The sequence below is a fragment of the Vanellus vanellus genome, assembly GCF_965231255.1.
Source record: "Vanellus vanellus genome assembly, chromosome: Z".
NCBI classification, from domain to species: Eukaryota; Metazoa; Chordata; class Aves; order Charadriiformes; family Charadriidae; genus Vanellus; species Vanellus vanellus.
This window is the reverse complement of record NC_138908.1, coordinates 80,014,539-80,033,761: the sequence shown is the minus strand read 5'-3', so window position 1 is coordinate 80,033,761 and position 19,223 is coordinate 80,014,539. Positions and strand designations below refer to the sequence as shown.

At 44.1% G+C, this 19,223-nt stretch overlaps 1 protein-coding gene across 14 annotated transcripts in view; it reads left to right on the top strand.

Moving 5' to 3' along the window:
• CELF4 (CUGBP Elav-like family member 4) overlaps positions 1-19,223 on the top strand; it is a gene marked incomplete at both ends in the record, with an annotated part of 693,394 nt that overhangs the window by 356,085 nt on the left and 318,086 nt on the right. The gene's annotated exons all lie outside the window — the stretch shown is intronic.

Genomic DNA, 19,223 nt, shown 5'->3' with positions numbered 1-19,223 from the left:
CTTGGAGCCCCAATGCAGCAACTTATTAGCTCTTTTATAGCTAAAAAAAAAAAAAGAAAAGGAAAGGAAAAAAAAATCAGAGATTCCCTTAGCCAATTTGACTAAGAAATAATTTAATAACAGTAACAATTATAAACATGTTGATAGGAGTAATAAAAATAACAATACTAAGGTGACTTCTGATATAAAGGGACATAGTTCCTTCACACACTCCTTCAAACAGCACTGCGTGTAAAACAGCAACATTTGTACCTTTGCATCTCTTTGTTCACTAGCAGCCTCCAAGAAAAGTACCTGCCCTCACTGACCATAAAAAAGAGAAAGGAGACACTGGAGAGGTCTGGTGATCCCAGCTTTTATTTCGAATCGCTGTTTTCTGAAGCGTGTTCAGCCTGAGCTCTGCCTCATTTGCAGGATGCTCTGAGGAATCAGCCCTAATGCATTCCTCGGCCTGGCCCGTAACAATGCACCATGTGAAATAAAGGGGACTTTATATTATTTACAGAAATAAGCTGGTCCGTGTCAGGTATGGGTGAGCAGCTCAGTTGTTTCTGCGAGTGCTGCATTCTCTGCCAAGCTGCAAGGAAAGTCAGCAACGGGGTTGGATTCTTTTCACCCTTATTTTTTCCCCCTCAACGCTGACAAGTGCTATGGGATCGGGCTGAATGTTACCGCATCCCCCTCCCCGCTCTCACTGCTGCCGTGGGCTGTGACTGTTCGAAACCGGCTATATGTGCCCCCCACAACGTTCACGCACGTGTAGATCACACATCCCGCAGAAACGTGAAACGTGGCATGGCTGATGCACGCGCGCTGCCGGCCGCACCGCAAAGCCGCGCCAGCCGCGCTGCGTCCGGGGTGGCCACACAGGCACCGCTCGCCTGAATAATTCACACCCCTCCACAACACACACTCCTGTTTTGTGCCGCGGAGCCCGCAAGCCGCGAGAGGTGCCCGCGCTCTGGCGGTGCGCTTTGGTCGCTACGTAGCTTGCCACCGCACGACAAAAATAATACACGCGGCGCCTACAACCGTGTCCCAAGACAACTTTCCACCGAAAGCTTTTACTGCTTCGCAGACAGGCGGCCGCAGTACAGGCATACCGCCCCACTGTGCACACGTGCGCTTCAGCCACGTAACCCGGAGAAGTTCACGTAATCTCAGTGCGTGCGCGCTATTCGCACAGCACGCACAGCCTGCGCACTCCCTCGCCTGCCCTTTCCTTTGGCCCTTCAGGCCCCGCACTCATCCACAACACGCCTATATCTGCAGCTCGTGCTGTGGTCAAACAGGCACTTTATATCACATCCACACCCTCAAGGGACAGCAGACTGATGTACCGCACACACCCCTCAACACCAACGCAAGCACACACACCTATGAATAAGGGAAGAAAAGGAAAAAAAAGAACAAAAACAAGTGACGCATTAAAAAGAAAGTAACACTAACAAAGGCTAGATGAAGAGCCGTGCGCTCTCCTCTGCTTCCTGAAGGGCTTTCATCTGAAAACTTGGAAATGTTAATAAGAGTTAACCAGGTGAGACCGTCAACAGAAGGGACGGTGGCTGTGTTGGAAGCTACTCTGAAACACCTGTCCCCTCTTACAGCGAGTGCCGTTCGGCTGCTCGTAATTCCTCCTCCACCAGCGAGGGGAAAAGCAGATTCCAGCACCGATTTTCCGTTTAATTGCTCTATAATGCCATCTTGTGGCTTTTTGACTCACGAAGTCGGTGGTTTGTTACACGCATCCCCAAATGAGGTGGTTGCTCTGTAAAGACAGAGACGGGGAGGGAAGAGGGAAAGGGAAAAGGAAAATGAGCAAGTTATGATCATCTACCCGTGTGTCAGGGGCAAGGATGGCTATGGGTGGTGGTTTTCTCCCCCTACAATAACTTAAATTGTGAAGGGACCCAAGTAGTGCTCTGAAATTGCCTGCATCCAGCTAACCTCAGCACACTTCTCCGAAGCAGTTTTCATATCACTTGGAATACCAGCTGATGTGTTAAGAAATTATTATTTATTATTATTTAGGAGAAGAACAAGCTCAGATAACTCAGCTCTTTAGTGAGACGGGAGTGTAGAAAGATCCCATTTCCGAAGAATAAACGGTAGCAGTGGTATTTGATTTTATCTCATACATGGCAGGACCAATGTCATCATGGGGTTTTCAGACAGGCAGTAGTTGGAGACGAACCACGCTCAGAGCGCTGTTGCAAAAGATGAAAGAGTTGAGGGGCAGCCTGCAGGAGATCTGAAACACTGGACAAGCCAGGCAGCACACACAGGTTTCTTTGTTAATGCTAGATATGCAACAAAATGAGGAAAAAATATGAGGAAGGAAGTGAAGATGGCAAGAAATCACATCAGTCCAGTTGTTGGCTTCAGGATATGTTCCCCTGAGTGATGAGGCCAATCTCTGAACAAAAACTCAGAGCTATAGGTTCAAACCTTGTGTCCTGGGGAGGTTTGTGCTGGGGTCCTCTACGAGTGATTGTGGTATGCTTTGTGAATCAAGATAAAGGTATCTTAGAATTATATTTCTCGTGCTTTTTCAAAAATTCACCCCTAACTTCCAAACTAAAAGCAAGAACCAGAGTCTGTTGTTGTCGAATTCAACACAAGGACACCAAGAGGGGAATTCAACTGCCAGATACGAGATGCTTCATTACCCTAAAAAAATCCCACTGGTGTGAGAAGTGTGATTTAATCCTGCTAAATACTAGCAAAAGCAGGAAGGCAGGACTTATCCCAGACTGGAGAAGTTACCAATACCTTTGGGACGAGGTGTGCTGGCTCCCCTTGATGGTTTGCTTAACTTGTGCGTGTGCTGGGATGCGCTGCTGGGATCCTCTCCTGTCTTCACCGTTCACCCAATCTGTGCCAAAGGCACACACGGGTTTTTGTAAGAACAGTCACTGTGCTTTTTTTAAAGAGAGGCACCCAGAACACAAAATCTTCTCCATCTTTCCTCTCCATCTCCTACCACTATTTCCCATTAGTTTTGGCAAGTGAAGCTTCACATAAGCAAAGTTCCTTATGAGATTTGAGACAGCAATGGTAGCAGAAATAACCATGTGGAAAGCTGACTTTATTCAAGGGGAAAGGAGTCCTGAAAGGTGGCATTTGAGACAAATTTGAGGAAAAGAGTATCAGGAGAACCCTTACTCCTGTATAAGTCTCTGTTTCTTCCTTATATAAATCAATCCCTTGATTCATCTCTGTTAATTACAGGAATATTGGATGAAAATATATTAATTAAAGAGAAAAAAAACCACACTTTGTAGTCTTTAGACCTTAAATTCAAATTAACAGGGAAGACACAATTCTTCACTATCCCAACATAAACCAAGAAGTGCTGCCTTAGTTTCAAAGGAAAGTATCTGGATTTTTATAGCAGCGGTTGCGAGCAGTGTCCATGAAGGTAGTTTTTTTTAATAAAGGATTGCTGCAAGAATTGTCCCATTTGACCTGAAGTAGACTCCTTGCATCATCTCATTCAGACATATCCATTTGTGTCAGGTAACCTTCATACAGGTGTCCTGTTTCACCTCAAAGCAGTTAAGGTTTTGTTGTTGATTTTTATTTATTTATTTTTTTTTAATTCATCTCACCTAACTTTAACCACCTACAGTGTAAATGTCTTGGTCTCAAGATAGTTACCTTGGGCTTTTATAACGAGGGGATTAAAACAGGTGTTTCTGGACTGTGATTCATCTGGTCTATTTTAGATGCCTGCCTCATTAGGGTAAGATGATTCATGCGCAATGCTTAATTCTCTCCATTGAGTAGAAGGGGCCTGGCTCAGTTATAGGCATCTGGTTTGTTCAGATCGCTCACGTTCTTTGTTCTGTTTTGGAAGGCTTTTCCACATCTCTGTCTCCTCTTCGTTCCTCGCCTAAATTTAATCACCACCGGTCCATACCCATTAGTTTAAACAGAGGCACTCTCACTCATTTTGGGCAGCCAAGGAGCTCCAGGCTGCTGTCAGCCTTTGTCAGCTTTGGGGCAGATGGAGAGAGAAGTGTTAGCAAGCACTTGGGAGAGGCAACGGCAAAGGATAGGTGTGGTTCCTTCTGTGCTGCGTGTCAGTGTAACCTCATGCAGTGCTTTATTGCCCAGGTTAGGTGCTTTGCTGTAAGAAAGACCACGAGGTGGGGGACATCATCCACTGTGTCTAAATGGGGAGAAAATGTGCTGAGCCTCCTACCGAAGTGTTAACCTCAGGACACAGGCTTTTTTTTAAAACACTTCTTTAATCTTGTTGGGTGCAAACCTGACTTTCCCTAGCGGACTACCTGTGAATTACCTATGAACCAGCCAAAAAGCCTATTTACCACCTGTACCTAAACACGTGGCAGGGATTTTGGCACCTCTCCAGTGCGAACAAACATCAAGGACAAAATCATTTATAGGGTAGCTCTAGTCAGAGCTGTCTTGGTCTCTTGTTTGCAGCTGAGAGATTATACGGTGTTGAAACCAAACACAGGCTGGGAAGTAATAGGCCTTGTTATCAGCAGCAGCAGAAGAAAGGGTTTTGTTGTTGTTGTTGTTGGGTTGGGGTTTTTTTAAGTGTATTTCTCATGTAGATCTTGCTATGGGATTTAATGGGAAACTGCTCAATCCTTCAAATTAAACGCAAGATAAACCAAAACACTGTTCAAATGGAGTAAAATAAAATACCATCCATGAAATAGTCCAAATCTGGTTTAGTATTTCTTTTCATTCAAAACCAGGCCTAGCATCACAGCCCAGCAGACTGAAGCTTCTGGTACAGCCACAGTAACTATAAATGCTCCATTGCACTGGGTTATAAATGCTCCTTTACAGGGTGGAAGATGGGGTTGTTCTCTGTGCTTTATCTAATCCTTCTCCCTGTGGTGTGTCTGCCGGCAGCAATACTGGTTGTTCGTAAATGTGATAGTGACTTTGTCCTCTTAGGTGCCTTGGCCGTGAGGTCCCAGGAAGGGCGATCGAATTCCTGCCTTCGCTACTGCAGAGTTATCAGGCAATGCAAAAACGGTGCCTTTATTTCAGGGCAGTTTGAGGAGGCAGAGAAGGGAGTACTGTGCGGTACTGTCCCCTTGTTGGGGCATGAAGCTTCTGGGCACTTGGCTCCAGGCTCTTCTTGACTGCCTTGGTCAACGAAAAGAGTGGTCATTCCTGGTATCTGCAGGCGCATAGTTTCGTGCCCTGAAGCCTGAGTGATGCTTGCCTTTATGGCTGCTTCAGTTTGCACAGCTACACCATCAGCTGTCATGAACTTCCCTGGCTGTATTGTCCACCTTGCTGATCTCTGGTGCTGTGAATCCATTCACTGAATGGAGCCCTGCATTGCAAGCTGTGTATTACTACACATAAATTCCACATTTCGGTTGTGGTTCCTCCTTTCCTGCAATGAGCAAGGTGAAAAAGGAGGCACTCCACAGGTGAAAGGACACTCATAAAGCCTTTCCTTATTTTTTTTTTTTAAACTGTGGGATAGAAAGGGATAGAGGAAAATGTATGACTTAGCAGTGACTGGCATCCTGCTGCATTCTCAGAGAGTTTTGGGTTTGGTACTAGGAATATAGATTCAAAGTGGAGGTATAATTTGGTTAGTCAGCACTACCAGGAAGCAGTTAGCTTTGAGCAATGATGGAGGACAGCACAGATTTCTCATGGGTCTGGCTGCAGCAGCAGGGTAACAGGTAGGTTTTTGTTGTAGGGTGCTGGTAGGACTGCCAGACCGTCTGATTAAGTCAGACTGATCCAAATTTAATTAATCCAGGTGAGCACATAAAATGGTTTAGCCCAATTTTAAGGACATATCATCTGGCACGCTTAGCGCTGTCTGTGCCAACCCACACATGCAGCGGGTACATGGTAGGACTGCTGGCTTTCCCAAATGACTCATGTCCTCAGAGAGAGCACCTCTTTAGGGAGTGATATGAGTAACAAAGATATGGCCCCTGCAAAGGCACCATTGTGAGGGTGATTTCCTTTTTTTGAGACTGCTCTGGAAGTGCAGGATGTTCTCTTCATACCCTGAAGAGCGCTGACTGCTTCACTCCCTCCTTTTTCCCTCTTAAATTTGTTCTCCTCCCCACTTACTGCATTTAGCATCCCGTGAAGTAGGCACTCCAGCACTGCCAATGAAATAAACTGCCTGCCACCTGCCTACCTATCTGCAGGTCCATTTTTTTCCCCTTCTCCCTGCTGTAAATATGCTGGCCAGAATCAGCGCTGGCCCCTACCATCTGCATCAGGTTGTATTTCAGCATTGCCCAGGCTTGTTGCAATGAGGGCTTCTGGCTTAGGGATGAGAAGAACAATAACTCTGAGCTCCAGAGGAAGATACGTGAATCAGGTTATCAGATATTCCTCTGCTTTTCTGGAACCTGGGGCATGATAAAAAAGTTTGCAGGAGGCAGCTGGCTTAACTGGACATGATTAGTAAAACAGCAGCTACACAGCTAAATCAAACAGGCCAGGGGCCGTTCTCTGGACCCAAGGGCAAGCAGCACAAAACAAAGCTCATCCCTGTGGCTAAACTCTCTTCCTCCCAAAACAGAGTGGTCTCATCCAGACTTCATCTGGAACTGTTCCTAGTCTGAGCTATCCCCCATATCAAAGCGTGGTGTGGGAGAACACTAGTTGGCTTCAACTAAAATCGTGCCAAGGATCGTGCTAACAATAAAACTGGTTGGGTGCTCTCAGTGCAGTGCCTAAACCTGTGCCCAGACCTATTTAGTCTACTGCTGGAGCTGTGGCGTCAGATACCAGACACCTGGGGAGAGGCTTTGTCTTAGTGCCAGTATCACCAGCTTTGCTTCTGTTCTGAGAGTAAAGTCCAAACTGAAATGTCTGTGCAGTCCCAGAATGCCCAGACAAAAATCTTGTGAGTCTAACATTTCCTTTTAGCTCATTAGATTGTTTTGAAATGCTTGTGTGTTGGAGTAAAGTTTGAAGTCCCATCAACCTGTCCAGGACTGAGAGGCAAAGTCTGCAGGGAGCTGTAACTCTGCACCTCTCTGGAGCTTAAAATCATGGGCTCTGCTCTGTCCTTTTCAGGAGAATTTAGCCCAGAGGCTTGCCGTGCTAAGTCAGCCTTTGTCTGTGAGATCATGCCTTCTTCTAGAGCACAACAAGGAATATCTTTAGCAAACCACGTGGGATTCACTTTTCTCTACCTTCATTTCATATTCCAGCACTGTGATTAAATTAATTTTCCTTATGATAGACACCTCTTTGCTTCTTCTGTGCAGTATACCTATTTCATTGTGCAGTAGTATTATTTGCCAGCTTGGATCACACTGGGGATGCTTATGTAAGCCACACAAATACAGCACGAGTCAGTTGTCTCTTTGTAGGCAGCTGGACCTGTAAGAAGTAAGGTACAGCTACGTGCAGCTCAGCTGATCTCAGATGCAGGCTGCTACAGCTAAGCAAGTCACCCCAGACTCCCTTTAGAGCTAGTTGGGGATTCATCTGACTCACTTAGATGTCCACCGTAAGATGAGACAAATCGCAGGCTAGGACTGCTTGTTTGCCTCCATTGATCCTAAAAGGAGTCTGGGGTGGCTCTCTCTGATGGAGACATCTGTGTAACAGATACCTGCTCTCATTCAGATGAATCCCACTGTCACGGTGTAAGCTAATGAGACGCAATTTTACAGCTCAAGATGAAACAAGGATCTGAAACTGTTCTTCCTCTGCATGCACAAATGGTGGCAGAGGCTAAGCATCTTCCTCAGAAAGTCTCACCTGGCAGGACAAACCATGATAAAATAGAGTAGGAATCCAGGTGTACTTTTTTTTCCATGGGAGTGTCTCTGTGTGTAGGTGATTTCCCCAACCAGATCTCAGAGCTCCTGTGTTGCTCTGAGCCAGCCTGATTTCCAAGGGCTGCCTGCTGCTGAAGCAGACATCTCTGCCTGTGCTCCCCCAGGGGGCACTTCACTCATCCAGTAGAGTAACAAGCAAAAAGCCACTCAAGTAGGTATGGTCTGGTGAGTGTGAGGAGTAAGAGAGAGGGACTTAGGTGCTTACAAGCCACAGAGGGAACATAGAATATATTGAGCTGTGCTCCAAATCAGGGATGGAGCACCAATGAGGGATGCAGGGTTATACAAGGTTACCCTTGTAAGATGCCACAGTGACATGGCGAACTGCCTTCCTTTCTAGTGACTGAAGAACAAGTCAGTCATGGATTTGGCCTCCCTCAGGTGCTCTCTTGAAGGTCACCATGCCCAGAATCTATACTCTGCTGAGCATGGGACGCTGTCCTTCAGGCCTCATTGCACAGACTGAGTTCCCCTCAGACGAAAGCTGGAAGAGGGCCTGCTTTGCAGTAGCTTCAAAAAAATGAGAATAACCTTAGACCAGTAAGACAGCACCTGAGAGTGAGGCCATAGTACAGATACTAGTATTGGGTCAGGCTTAGCTCTGTTTCATCCTAGTTCCTTGTGGGGACAGCTGAGATTTTTCAGGAATATTACATTAGTCTGTTCGAGGCCTTTCTGAGATAAGATGCCAGGGAATGGTCTTTTAAGAAAGCGGGGGTGAAATCTGAAACTGTTGGCTGTGGATCTACATGCTTGTCTCTAGGGCCAGCTTTGGTCCTTCCCAGAGACACACACACAGCTAGCAGCAGGCTTGCTGCGTGCATTATCTCATTTTTCTCCTTATTTGCTTTTCCTCTCATTGTTCTATTTCTCCTTTCCCTTATTTTTTGTCTTCTTCCTTCTCCTTCACCCCCTGCCTCTTTCCTTCTCTTCTTTTTCTCCTCCTTCTGGTTGATTCTCCCTCTCCATTCCTTCATTCATCCTTTCCTATCTTCTCTCATTTATTTGTTTAGAGCAAATTTTCAAATCTATAAACGCATTACAGCAAAGAGACTGTGTTGAGGCAGCCTCTGAGCCTGCAGATGTGGTGGGTCCTGGATTCCAATAACAGAACTTATTTGGAAAAAAACATTATCTGTAATGTGGAAATGGTTTGGCTTGAGGGTAAAATTTATCATCATTACCCTAATATCATCTCAAGCTTCAGCTCTGGCAGCAGCTAAAGAAAACACCAAGGCTTAATTCAGTCAGTGCAAGGAAAGAGAGACAGAGGATGGAAAATATGATTTATGATGGAAATCAATGCAATCATAATACTTTATGCTTGTAAAATTGGGCTGTTCCAACAGTGCTCACGGATTGCATAGGCAGCTTTCCACCAAAAGAATCATGGAAAGATAGAACGCAGTAGTATGACGGTGCAGCTGGCACAAAGGGACCGTATTCAGGGTTTGGGGTGTGAATGAGAACAGGTTCTGTTTTGCTGGGGTTTTGTTTTCCTTCCTTCTCCAGGGTTTCAGCAACATCGTCTACCCGAGGTCTGTCTCAATAGGACAATAGAAGGATGCTGTCCTTCAGTTCCCAGAGGGCAGAGGAAGGGGGAAAGGGGAGGCAAGGGAAGGATGACAATCTGGAATGCGAAAGGAGCGCTGACTAGATCTCCAAGTAAATGGCAAGATCCTGGCAGGAGCAGTATCCCCAGTGTAAAAGCGAAAGCAACAACGTGACTCATTCCTCTGCAGTGCGGAGTACCTCTCAGAGACAAGCTGAAGTATATTTGCAAAAATTTGAATCAGGCCATTCACCTCAGCAAAAGACAGGCAAAAATGATAAGGCTTGGGAGTTTTGTTTCTCGTGCAGAAAACTAAAAAGCATCTGAACTTTCAAATTTCACCAAATCATGACTCCTTTCACCCAATAAATAAAATAAAAATTGCAGAGATCATGAACAAACTGCTGATGTAAAGTTGAGTTAGTTCATCTGTAGTGTAAAGAACATGCCTTGTCAAAATGCTATATGCAATTTCCCTGAACAATGCCTGAAGGATGTTTTGCACTTTGGTTGTATGGGTGGGAATATACCCCTGCAGCATTGCCTGCCTCTGGAGAAGCAGGTCAGCTTGGCATCCCCAGCATACAGTTAGGAAATACAGTTATTCTTAGGGAATGCAAAGAAAAACACTTATTTATTCATATAGTTCCGTCAAAAGTAAAGTAATTGATATCCAGGTCTTGCAATTCAATGTAAGCTATGTCCAAAAGACGGACAAAAGTGAGTATTTGCAATATTCTTTTTTAATGGAAAATATTTTTCCAAACAAACTTATCCTTGGTACAATGCTTTTGAAATTCTTTTGATATTTCCCCATTTCTGGAGAAAGCTGTGTGTCTAAAAGTTGGAAAAATACTATTTGTAGTTTCCTCCTTAAAAATAATCGAAGTTTCCAGGTATCAACTTATGATTCCTCCCCTCTCCCTCTCCTCAGGGAGAATAGATGTGTACAGTGATTTAGATCTATAGTCCATGCAGATTACGAACCTGTAACATGACAAATTTTGACCCTGGTAGTCCTGGCCTGGAGGAGCACATCTCACAATGCTGATACCCCTCAAGAAGTGAGCAGATACATAAAGCGAGCTCCTCCTTTCTCTCAGCCCAGCTATCCTGTTTCCCGAAGAAGGTGCTGTCGAGGGCTGACACAGAGGACTATGCTGCAATGTGCAGTTCTGAGCTCCGCGTTTACACAGAAAGAGGGCACATGCTGGAACACACCCCTCACTAGACACCAGAAAATCCAAATGGGCTCAGGGCTCACAGTGCAAACCCTTAGGAACCCAGGCTTCATTGTCTTCAGAGCTCACGGAAAGTTTTTTATGTAAATGCTGTGCTTGGACAGACAAGGCAGAGTTTCCCTGTCCTTTTCCAGCTCTGAACGCCACGAGGGTTACACAGTGCATACCAACATTTGCTACCTAGAACCAGCTGAGAGGAACTGGTACTTAGGAGGACTCCATCCCTGAACTTTCGTCAGGCAAGCTGAAGCATAGTGTTGTCACAGAGGGCTCCTGAAATACTCAGCTGCAGGCAGGTCTACGTTCTCAGAAGGGCCACCACAATGAAAGGCGAGCAGTGCACAAAAGCAATACGGTGCATCTTCCACTCCCAGGGCCAGAGCTAGGCTTAAAAAGGACTGCCTTGTGCTGTCAGGGACATCCCTATCTGTAGCTTTAAATGCTTAAATCTTCCAAGCACTGCATTCTTTGCAGGAACGGATAAAGAAATGAAAGGACAAGGGAGCCTTTAGTCTATTCTTCTCCCACTGGTACCTAGAAGGACATTAGCAGATGAGGTGCTCTGGTGCCAGAGAACTTGCATCCCTCTCTGAGCTGAGGTTCCTCCAAGAGGAGGCTGGTTTATGGCAGACGTTGTGTCTTACTATTTTGGACACTTGTTATATCCCATCAGGACCTGGCTGTCGTTTTCTTCACCTCCCACCCTAAAGCTCACTTGATAGTCTTCTGTGTCCCCTTCCCTGCATCCCCAGCTTTCTACCACTACCCTACATGTACACACACACACACACAGTACACACTCGTGTTTCCCAGGGATCTGGGAAGCATGGCATTGTCTGATGGTCTAATTTCCCCGATGGATTAACAAACGGCTCTACCACCCTCTATAATTCTATCACATTGTCCCCGCTGTCTTTCTTGCATCTGGAAAAGTTTGACAGCGGTAGCGAGCAACCAGGGAGCAAAAGGTCTACTGAATGAAACTGAATTAAAAGTCTTGGATACTTGTGGTGTCAGTGCCGGACAGCCATCTGTCCTTCATTTGAAAGCTCTGTAACTGTCTACCATACCTCATGTTGCCTGTCCCGGGCAAATGTGAGGATGCTGCATGGACTAGGTTGATGAGCGGGGCCTTGCTTTGCAAACCTGTCCTTTATTTTAAAGGCAGAGAGAAAGACATTCAACGGGTTTGTCTTCCAGTGCATTACTGAGGTCAGAAGAGTTACACTTTGCATTAACTCCTTTTGCTGTCTGGGACTGTTACCACAATATAAACTTTCTTCTTTAACTCACACCGTTCTCTATCTGCATGCTGCTTAAATTACACAAACATCCAGGCCAGATATGACAGTAATCCTTCTTCACACATACATGTCCTCTCCACAAATATGTATATGTATATATGTATATGAAATGACTTAAAATATGCTAGACTGATACATATGCATACCTTCACACATGCACGTACATCCTTCACACGCATAAGTAATGAAATTTTTCACGAGACCAATATGTTGAGAGCAAAAAAGAACAAGAAAAAGCTTGTTTGATGCTAAATTTTTAAGCATGCTATTCACCCAAGAGTAGAAGAAATAGGTCTTTAAGGATCTGATAGGTCTGAAAATTTCCTCCACTAACAATGAAATATCAGCGTAGCAAGATAAAATTTTCAAGGGGTAGTAAAGGAAGCACAAAGGGTTTTAAAAGTATTTATGTTCTCTAATACCTTCCTTATTTAAAAAAAAACCCAAAACTGATTATCCATCTCCACCCAGACTTATTTTTCTGTATGATAGTTTTGAGTTGAATTGGCAGAAGAATCACAGTTTTTGTGTAGGAATCACAGAAAAGCAGATTCTCTTTGCTGGTGTGCTGGAGAACTGTCTTCTGCTACTCAAACTGATAATGTTTCTTGGTCTACGATGATATTGAAACCAAGACATATCTTGGTCTATGACGATATTGAAACCAAGACGTATCAAAAGCTAGGAAAAACAGTTGTAACCAGTCCAGCTGGAAATACTGCACGGCCCTTACTGGAAACTATAAAAATCATTGAGTCAAACCACATTCTTTCTTGGTAAGTAAATGCCCACGTCACATAACCATCACCATATTCAGCCTTCAACAGTGAGTCTTATTTACTTATAAATACAATGGTTAAGATTCAATGTTCAAAGAAGTTGTTTTATCTTTACGTCCTTGGAGGTTAGTGTTCGGTTATGCCAGAAAGGAGAGAAACATGAAGGTCTCGTTGGTCAACAGAAGAACACAGATGCTGTCAGTCTAACACCTTTCTCTACTGAAGTCATGAAAACAGAGCTGATTTGAGTGGTTAATATTTCATTTTATATCACCATGTGGCTTTAAACTTCAGTTTTTTAAATTATTTTACAGCAGCTCAGGAATGGTTATCAGTAAAACCAGAGATAAGGTGCCTCTTGATACTACCACTGCTCTCGCAGGTACCTCTTGGGGAGGAAGCAGCAGCAGAGACACGGCTGAGCAAAGTGGGGAGTGACAATGTTTGGAGGAGATTTTCTCGGGAGGGGGTGTTTGTTTTTTTGTTGGTATAGACAGGAAGCTTAAGATGTTATCTGCAGGCTACATTGTGTGCCATTTTAAACACAGTGCTCTTAATAAATACCGACAGCAAATCAGGACAAGAACAGACGCAAGTTGTTTCAGGCGACTTCTGTCAAGTGAACAGTAATGCGCCAGGATTAGTGGCAATCCTCTCCATATTGCAGAGAGCAAGTCGCCTGCAGATGAAGTGCTCCAGGCATTGCAGTGGGTTTATCAAGGGGTCCTTGATATTCTGGAGCAGACGTGCAAGCTGCAACATTATCAGTAGCTTTTCAATTCAGCCATCTCCTGCTGAAAATTGGGTGGCAGTAGTGGTGGGAGTGGGAGGCAGTTGATTTTAATTCCAGAAGCATCCTAAGGAACCCACATCCTCGTGGTTCGCAGACTGCTCCCTTCACCCCTGTGATATTGCTAATGCAACTGGACTTGCTCTTAATAACCAAAATGTTAATAGCACCGTATCGGCAGGGCAACAGTTTGAGCCAGTGAACCATTAACTTCCATTCCATCGGGTGCAATCAAAGTCAAAGTTCAATGGGGCTCAAAAAGGCAATAGCAACTATCCCCTGTCAACATCCTCCCTTATACCGGGTGTCCCTTGACAGCTGAGAGGAGAACCCTTTCCAGTATCATTTCGTTAAATGAGTCCTAACATCTTGAGGTACACTATTCTCCTTTCTGTCCTGAGAAAGGGAATAGGTGTGTTACGGGTTGTGGGCTAGCTTTTTATATATAAAGAAGACACCTCCTGCATTTTCCCTAATAAGGATGTCTTTGGACTGACAGTGCCAAAGTGCTGCCAGACCCATTCTTCCTTCACCTTTCAGCAGCTTTCTGCCATCCCACTAGCTTAAGACTGCCTAAAAGCTACAATTAACAAATATTATTGAGCTACCAAGTTCAGGGAACCTTCATAACAGCTGTGCTTTTTTTCTAATAGCACCATCAAGGCTGGTTGCCGAAAGAACCTATCTGGTCACCGGCATCTGGTTTGAATTACTTTGCCCATTAGCACTGGGAGCCTCAAAGGGCAGTCCCTGGGCACCTCAAAGGTTTCTTTCAGGCATAGATTGGATTGCTTGCTAGATCCTTGTCCATAGCCGAGCATCTAAATTTGTATTTCCAATTCAATTTAAAGGAAACATCCTGAGAAAAGTCTGTGCCTGTAACACCCGTAGACTGGAAAATACTGAAAAGCCAGGAAATTAAGTCAAAAGCAGCATCTCACCTTCCATGAAGACATTCCTAAAAAAACCTGTCACCACTTCTGGGATATAGCTGTTAAGAGTTTTAAAAGAGGTAATTAACCAAATACATATTATGGTCTCTTTGAAGCTGCATGGTGGGGTCTTGCTCTGATAACTTTCTCTATGGAGCTTCCACCTTGCCCCACCTCCATCTAGAGCTCAGGTAACATAAGTAAGGGGAAGCCAGTGTGGAAGTCCTTCCTATGTCAACTTCCAGTACAACGAGAGCATTCATATAGACTTGAAAGTTTTTCCCCTGCCCATATACGGACTTGTAAATTTTTTCCCCCACCCATTCTGAATTTAAACCTTTCAGGAACTTGTCTTGCTCTTTTTTTTTTTTTTTTTTTTTCCTCTTAAGCCTTCCAGCAAAAATGCTGCATTACACCTGATTCTGAAACAGTCTGTATTCTCCATCCAGTTTTTATGCAGTATATAAAATAGCTTAATCAGACACATACTGAAAGAGGCATACACACGCAGAGTGAGAGACAGCAGGCACACCTGAGACTGAAGTGCATCCTGTTCATAAAGGGAGATATAGTGCTGATGGCATTTCACACTGAGGTATCCAGGGACCATCACATGGCTTGATGAGACCAAGAAGCTCAATAGACTTTCCAAACCTAATTAGTACTTAATGATCTGGAGAGACACGGATGTCCATCACCTCTGCTTCAGCCCCTCTGTTCTTCCTCAAATTCTTAATTAACCTTTAAGGAGATGATGTGCTGATGAGTTTCCTAGGATATTGCATTGATTTTTTTCACACACGCACACATACACGCTCATGCACACGCTCATCCACACCACACACTCCAGCACACATATTAAAGAAGCTCTGGTACAAATTCTCAGCTCCAATGCACTCCACACAAGGGCTCTGCTGATCAATGTTTATTAATGAAGCGCTGCCTCGAAAATTGTTAATTGATGGCAATGTACAGAACGTTGTCTGGAATTTAACCTTATTCATCATTTAAGTATGTTGGAAACTAGAGCATGGTGTTAATTAATAGCATAAGAACAAAGTTGGATCGTTCTGCTGTGGATTTGAAAAACAAAATCATATGCGCAAAGAGAGGGAGAAAAAAGCTGTGATTAAATATAAAACCAGAGAAAAAAAGTGAGAGAAAATGGAGCCAAAGCCAGTGTCATATTCAAGATGACTCACTTTGTGCTGATAATGAAATAAAAATTTTCTCGTGCACTTATGTAATATTTTACTGTTGTGTCATATTTAATCAACTCTGAGTTTTAACAAGCTAAGTAGAAGGTGGGGGGAAGCTGCTACCAATGGAGTGAAAACAGATTAATAAGTTTTGAAAAGTTAATAGCCAAGTTTTCAGATTAAAAAAAAAAAAAAAAAAAAGAAATCAATGCTGGTAGTTGAATTCACCAGGGGAAAATGACAAATGGAGAAAGCCTTACTTAAAGTTCACTTAATAACAATCTAAATATGTGGTGATAATGTAGTATGCAATGTTAACAGCTGCAATCTTCCAGGCTTGCCTAGATGTTTTCAATGGCTGTTTGTTCTCCAAGTCATATGCTTGAATAATGAAAACCTATCTACCCGGATACTCATTTAGCTGACTTATTACCATGGGGTCAGCACACCGTGGTTTGGTTGCATGCAGCCCCATAGTGACATTGCCTGCTACAGGACTGTTGCCCTTGCTGAGCAGGGGCACTCGAACCACTTTTGAGTATGGGCTCAAAATTTCAGTGTACAGCTTTCAGCTAGTTGTATCTGGGCAAGCGGACCACTGCTATGGCCCAGTCTTCTGGTCCATGCAGGAGTTTCTCTGCCTGGAGAGACATTTGGTGCACCCCAGATCATACCGAGCATTCAGAATAACAAGTGGACAATATGGACATCCCTGGTTGTGCTGAAGACCCATGGTACTGTGCCCTTGTAGACTAAAGCCCAGTTCTGTCCATGATCACATAAAAGTCTGTGTAGAGTAGGGACTGAGGCCGTGCATCTCATTGGACCTGCCTTCATGTGCAATTTCTGTGTTTACACCAATGTGGGGTCTTATCCCTAAATAGATATTTCAGCAACTCCTCGGTTCAGAAATGCTGAGGATGGTGTGCGCATGTGGTGTGCTTCTCACCCAGCTGTGTAAAAAGAGATGCTGGTCTGGGGAAACAGAGGAATTGAAAAACAAAGATTTTTTTTTCTTTTTTCTTTTTTTTTTTTTTTTATGAAAAAAATATACCAAGGGAGAAGCAGAGGCAGAAGTACTGCCAGGTTTTCCTGAATTTCAGTGAAATGCTCTTCAGGGGTTAGACCAGTCCTCTCCTTTCAGTTTAAAAGAAAACACATGCCATTTTGAAACAAGGAAAAATTCCATCCATTTTCTGTGTTTCAAAAGCCCTTTTCCCCTTATTTTCACAGAAAGTATTCTTAATGCTCAACATATTTCTGACTTATTCACACCCTCTTAAAACTTAGTTTTCAATAGACTTTTCTGTTTAGTGGGAACATATTCCTACATTTCTGTTTGGGAGGATAAGGAAAAATGAAAAGATAAAACATGGAGCCACCCAGAGGTTGTCTAACCTATCTTCAGGCCCCAAGGCAGGATTAGTTCTGCTTATGTCATTCCTTGAGCCTGTAACCCTTGAGTCATTCAGCTGTTGTTGTGGTGGGCATGGACAAACGCATAAAAGCTCAGAGGAGAATGGGAAACGGACATCATGGAAGGCACAGCACAAGAGAGGACAGTTCAGAGCATAGCATCAGGGACCATGGAGCATGTCAGTGAGTACCAGATGCCATGAGAAGGCAGAGACAGTGACTTGCCTAGATCTCTGCAGATGAGAGGAAAGGACCTGGCATTGCATGTGCAATTTGAAATAAGCTCAGATTTCCTCTGATACGATTAGCGGCTGCTCGTGCGCCGCACACCCTAATGGTTGATTGTGGGAAGGTATCCAAAGAGCACAGAAAGTTTCTGAGGGGATCTGGACTATGTCAGCAGCAGGATGGCATTTTGCAGACAGCGCAAGAGAAAATTTCCTGTTCTGCACTTCACGTTCTCTAGCTGAGGTCTGGTTTTCCTGATATCACTCTGCTGTGTGGTTTCCCTGAAAGCTGATTCATGCATTATCCCCTCTTCTTCCATCACTTGCTTGGGGGATAAAGGAGGGTGTAAAGCACCCCCCAGTAATCATGAAAGCTAGCATGTAAATCAAGTCATATAAGAGCAAATAGCCCATCTCTCAGTCAGGAAAGGTCTGGTGTGCATTGCAAGAATGATGTCTTATTAGCGGCTATTAAGGGAACGATTTATTATTTCGAAGTCATGTGACTTAATTGTTCTTCTGAGAACAAAAAAAACCAAACAAATGTCCAAGAGACCAAACTCCTTTCATTTTCCATCTTGTGGGAAGCCCTGCCTACAGAACCTGGCGGCATCTGGACAAATAGAGGAGAGATTTTCCCCATCTCTCTCAATTCCTTTTCTTCTATTACTTACTAAGAAGAAGAAAGTGTTTTTTTCCAGGGCTATGAAATTTTTTTAGATGAGCAACAAAAGGGAAAATATATTGGCTAAGTCTAGGGAAAAAAAAATGACTAATTAAAAAGAACAATCGCCTTATATTCGGGAAGAGAGCTCAATGGCAGACCAGAGCAGCTTTTAGGTCTGGAAAATTACATAAATAAATGAATAAATAAATAAATAAATAAATAAGAAAAGCAGAAAATCTCACCTCCCCACTCTATAGAAGTTCAGGGTTATTATGGAGTCCGGGGTGGCCATCTACATCACCAAAGGCAACCCAAAGCTGGCAGCTTAGTGACTGTGTTCTTAGCAACATTTACACCCAGCCCTGGACACTAGAATCTGTTTAACTGAGCAAAATAAACATGTTAATCATGATCCTGGGGATTAGCTTGTAGTCAGCTTGAAAATCACTGCAGCATTTTTGGCCACCAGAGTTGCTCTTTATCAGAGCTGGTTTCACACAGAGATTAGGCACCAGCAGGGCTCTCCGAAGTGTACCCAGCATACTCCCAAGGGCTTTTGGGGTCAGTGATGAAGTACCTTGCAAACAAGCTCCTGGCATGGGTCTCTGAAAGAGGCCCATCCTGATCTAGAAGGGAGAGTGTTAAATTTTGGATCAGTGTCCTTGGTTCAGTTCCTTTCTTCACCCCAATGAGTGTGAAGGGGTCTGTTGTATTCCCCATGCTTCTTCCCCTTCTCACACCCATTGCCTATGTAGATTGCAGACTCTGCACCGATGTTTGCCCCGTGTATTGGACACACAGGCCTTGGCACAGAGAAGGCACTGCCTTGGTAGGAGTTTGTTCTTAGGGCACAAGCATAACATAGAGGCAGGCTACTGTCTTACCTCCAGCACGTGTTAACTTACTAAAAAAACCCTACAGAAGACAGTGTTCAGCATCTGCTAGGAGCCAGAAAGCTACAGGCTAGCACAATGGGATGTTCCTTGCTTTCTTAACTCTGAGAGAGAAGTCCTCCCTATCTGCATGAATCAATTTCTGCACCACTAATCCCTGCTTTACATGGGCAAAAGCAAGAATCACAGAATGGTAAGGGTTGGAAAGGACCTCTAGAGATCATCGTCCAACCTCCCTGCCAAAGCAGGTTCATCTAAAGCAGGTTGGACAGGAATGCATCCAGGTGGATTTTGAATATCTCCAGAGAAGGAGACTCCGCAGCCTCTCTGGGCAGCCTGTGCCAGTGCTCTGTTACTCTCAAAGTAAAAAAGTTTTTCCTCATGTTGAGATGGAATTTCC